This window comes from Humulus lupulus, chromosome 2 (genome assembly GCF_963169125.1).
Source record: "Humulus lupulus chromosome 2, drHumLupu1.1, whole genome shotgun sequence".
Classification (NCBI taxonomy): domain Eukaryota; kingdom Viridiplantae; phylum Streptophyta; class Magnoliopsida; order Rosales; family Cannabaceae; genus Humulus; species Humulus lupulus.
The window spans coordinates 31,316,690-31,321,716 of NC_084794.1; the positions used below are offsets into that span (position 1 = coordinate 31,316,690).

At 35.3% G+C, this 5,027-nt stretch overlaps 1 pseudogene; it reads left to right on the plus strand.

Moving 5' to 3' along the window:
• Positions 1-617: 617 nt before the first annotated feature.
• LOC133814107 (anthranilate phosphoribosyltransferase, chloroplastic-like) lies at positions 618-3,605 on the plus strand (annotated as a pseudogene).
• Positions 3,606-5,027: the final 1,422 nt, after the last annotated feature.

Below are 5,027 nucleotides of genomic sequence, written 5' to 3' on the forward strand. Positions count from 1 at the left end.
GCGACTTGAGGCGATCCTAGGGAGCTAGTTAGCAGGAAAGTCACAACGAAGCCTAATACTTGACTTGGGGCAAGTCAAGGGGTATTTCGGGTTCTAGATGATTATTTGGGTTATCGGGTCATGGAAATAAATAATCTAAGATACACTACACCAAAAGCTACTTTCCACAACACATAATTATAAGTCTTTTGAAAATGCATTATTACATATACTATGTAAAAAGTGGTAAAGTAATAGAAATAAAATATAAAAAAAAACCAGCCTACCCCCCAATACCTTTTTTCCCATTCTCCTTCTCATCTCTTTCTCTTCCCTTCGCCCTAGCCGCCACTCTCGTAACCACCATCACCCTCAGCTCTGACCACCTAACCACCATCCTCACAACCCTTTTTCTTCGAGCCAAGCTCCAAATCTCAGGCACCCGTGAACCCAACCCCCCAACCAAGTGACCCCAGGTGTGAGCCCACCTCTGCATGCCTTCGACCCAATCCGACTTCCATTCGCGGGCCACCAGCAGGTGCAATTCTGCACCCGTTCCACTGTAGTGCCCCGAGTGTGCACCAAGCGAGGGCCTAGATTCCACAAGCCCATGCATGAAGATTGAGAGAGCCACAAGAATGGAAAAATTAGAGGGCTTTCAAGGACTTCCAATTCCATCTCTACAAGGGATTCCAAATAGACAACATAAACGCAACAATTTATGGGGTTTCATTTTCTTCCCTGATTTCCTTTTCAATCAAAATCGACAGAGGAAATTAATGGGTTTCAATCGGTAGAGATCATTTGTTTGATTTTGGCTTCCTTGAGTCTCGAAATGGTACTCTACTCTCACAATTAACTTCATTCTAAATTTTTATAATTTAGCAAAATGTGTTATTGAAATTTGTTGAATTTAGCATCTCATGTGGTAACAATTCAAGCTTCTATATCTTCATACATTATAATTAGCTATATTATTATTCATGTTGATGGACATTGAGAGCCAAAGGAGAGACTTTCGAGGAGATGAGGCTTTGCAATTTTGGCACCACAAGTTGCAGCTAATTATTTTTGCTTAATTGTGCCGATGAGGCTTTGATTAGTGTTTTTCTGGTGTTACTGAGAGCCAAAGGAGAGACTTTCGAGGAAGTAAGGTTCCTTTATTCATATCAACGTGAATTTATTTACACTAGATAACTTAGTTTGTCCAGCCAGGATTTTAGACTGTTGAAAGTCTTATTACCATGTTGTTTGGATAGAAATAACTGTTATCAATGCAATTGATTATTTTCTAAGAAATTTTGATAGGCTGTAGGTTCTCTACTGAAGAATTTTGGGGGGTATGTTTCAAGGAAATAAGTAAAGAAATGACTTATGGATTTTAGTGGTTAAATAGATTTTGGGGCTTGCGAGGGCGATGATCAAGCATAGTTTAGAGGTAGAGGGCTTACTTGATGCAGTGGACATTGTTGGAACCGGTGGTGAAGGAGCAAACACAGTTAACATTTTGACTGGAGCTTCCATACTTGATGCAGCTTGTGGTGCCAAAATTGCAAAGGTGGCATCAATTTTATTGATTACTTGACATGAATGTGATCCCATATTGTAAATTGTTAGAGCTAAACTTGATTTTTTTCCCTTTAAGCAAGGAAATCGTTCAAGTTCTTCGGCATTTGGATGTGCCGATGTATTAGAAGAGTTGGGGATATTTATCGACCTGGAACCTGAGGTTGGTGCTGTAAATTCTTGTTTTAGATGAATAAGCTGGTAGATTAATAAGATGCTAAACCAATTTCAAATTTGTCAATGTCTTTGTCAGCAGCAGCTTCTCATCTTGTAAGAGTGTAACTAAACTAATTATCATATGGTCAATTTATCTCCTGATAACAGGGAGTTTCATGTTGTGTGAAAGAAGCAGGCATTGGATTTATGATGGCTCCAACATATCATCCAGCAATGTCTGCTCACTCAGGAAAAAGCTGAAAGTAAAAAATGTATTTAATATATTGGGCCCTGCGTTAAACCTAGCAATAGTACCATATGCTATTGTGGGTGTCTATGAAGAAGATTTGGTAAGTTTTTTGTCAGATTTTTATAATTTTAAACTTTACTTCTACCTGTTTTGTTGAATTGTGGTCTACATATGATGTTCATGGTGACTAGCAAATATGACTAGCATATCTAAGGCTTTTACATAAATGATGATGGAACCGTTTGTAAAACAAAAAAGATAAAGTCCACATAGGAACAAACAATAAAGATCTGAATGCCTTTTTCATTTGTGACTTGTGATACTCTCTGTCATCTAGCTCAGTCTTCTGTAATTTTAGTGTAAATCGTAAGAACCCATCTAGCTGCGTGGAACCAGTTTAACTAATGAAAACAAGGTGTTTATTTTATTTTATAATGTCTATCCTTTAATGCAAATAGATTGAATGGCTTATAAATACTATATCACTGTGTTTTGCATGTAATTCACATTAAACAACTCTTTGACAAGCATAATCTTTTAATACCTTGTTTCATGTTTCTGTGGTTCATTGAATAGGTTTTGAATATGGCTAAAGCATTGCAGCAATTTGGCATGAAACGAGCATTAGTTGTTCACTCAAAGGGCTTGGATGAGATGAGCCCCCTTGGTAATGCGTCTAGTAGTTGGAAAGTTTTGACTTCCATAAGCTAATTTTTTTATATACAAGTTTCAGCGTACATAATCTTCAAAACTACTCAAAAGTTATTTGACACAGGACCTGGGCTAATCCTTGATGTTACACCAGAAAATATTGAGAAATTCTCATTTGATCCATGTGAGAAAATTTTCGCTAGTTTTAATTTTTTTTTTCTTTTTCGTTCAAGGAAATATGCCATTTAGGCTACCAAGATGGAATTTCAGATGTTATATTGCCACTTCAATATGCTAACAAATTGTTGATTATGCAGTGGACTTTGGGATTCCTTGGTGTACCCTGGATGACTTGCGAGGTGGAGGCCCAGAGTATAATGTCGATGCACTAAAGGGTGTATTGTCAGGGGAGAAAAGTTCAATTGCAGATGCATTTGTAAGTATCTCCTTAATTCTTATGACAAAGCACTAGTGCCTTAAGTTTTTTTGAGAACATAATTCATGCCAAAAACATTGGATCAGATCTTAAATGTAGCAGCAGCGCTCTTGGTTGGGACGGGGAGGCTAGCAACGCAAGGTGGGATGGCAGGTTGGTTTCATGTTCGGCGAAGCTTGGTTCAGCGATGGGGTTTAGGCTTCGTTCAATCAGGTTGTGCTCTCTCCCCCCGCCTCTTTTCCTCCCTGATCTCCGCCTCCTTGCTCTCCGCCTACTTCTCTACCCCATCAAGAAATGATTTCTTGTATCATTTGTTACCTCTGCCTAGCCTGAGTTGTTGTATTTTTTCTTTGTTGATATTTTGTATTGCATATGGTGTTGTTTCTTCTGGTTGCAATGTTGTGATTAAGGTAAACGAGAGACTAAAATTGCTAGTGGCCAAAACACTTTAGTAAAAATAAACAGTTTTGAGGAACAAGTAATAGTAGATCTTTTATTTATCATACCAATTTTGATGCATCTTGAATGTGTATTTAGGCTTTTATTTAATAAGTATTTTAGGTTGACATTATGAGTACTAGGAATTTCATTCTTTTATCATTCTCTGTTTTTCAGATCTAATGCACGTTAGATGTTTGAGAAAATGCCTCAAACAACTAAACAATGTTTGATCTTGGCATGAAAGTAAATTATTTCTCTCTCTGGTTGGCTATAATTAATGTTATTTTTAAATGTAGGGGAAAACCTTTGTAATTGAATTTGAAGAATGAGTATATGATAATCTTAGACAATGTTGATGTGTGTGTTTCATATGAATTGTGTATTTGATTTAGAATTCTCAAAATGCTTTGTATATGTTTTCTTGAGTCGATTTCAAGTAATTCATATTTTTTTGTTTGAATATGTTTCTTTTAGTGGTTCTTCATTTATCATACCTAACTTTGCTACTTGTAAGAGCATGCCATTTTTCTCTTGATGTTATAGCTAAGCATTTAATTTGAAGTTTTTTGAGGTACTTACTACCATGTTGCTATTCTGTCATCATGATCGGGGACAAAAAAGAAAGTAAGGTAATCCTAGTGATGACTAAGTGATTATAATGCATTTATATAGTAAATACAAAAGGTGCACAAGACACATGTCAAAATATAAATAAATGCTATATAAAAAATGGCACATAAGAATAAATATGCAGCAAACCTTATGGCATTTATGTGATTTGTTGTAATGTTAGATTAGTTATTTCCATATTTAGTAAGGTCACTTAGTTTGTTTACATAGTTTGGGATCTTGATTGACACTATATTCTTCACTATTGAGCATTGGACATTAGTCACACACTGACTTTTTAGATTGCCAATTTCCTTAGGAGACACCATTTAATGAACAAGTTTTTCACTAGACTCTCAAATATTCATTTCATTATGATACACAGAACTTTAGCATTGTTAAACATAAAAACCTGATTTAGATCAGACTCTCACAATAGTAGCTAAATTTTGCAAAATAAAATTATTGAAACTTTATTTTTAGCTACCAAAAACTTAGTAGGTAAATGTTTTTTCTTTGCTACCAAAATAAAATGGTAATGCCCAAAATAATACATAAAGTTTTCAATTATATATTTAGGCACAAATAGATTTAGCTACCAAAAGAAAATTGAGATGTGAGATGTGCTTCAGAACTAAAAAGTCAGTTTTTATTTTTTATAATACAGTATCAGAATTTCATATTTTTGTCTAGGCAAGTTATCGTATTATATGTACTTCATTGTTTTGATTTCTTTTTTATTGAAGTAGTTGGCTACATTTGGAAATGTGGTCAGATGCATATCAATGTCTGCTTTGCTCGGGAGAGGACTACTTTTACTTTTCCTTGCATGCAGTAGTTATTTATTTATTTTTTGATATGTTTTATCTGGATTATATGAGGGGTGACAAGCGGTAGAATATTTTGATATTCTAAGAGGTACATTTTCATACTCAAAAA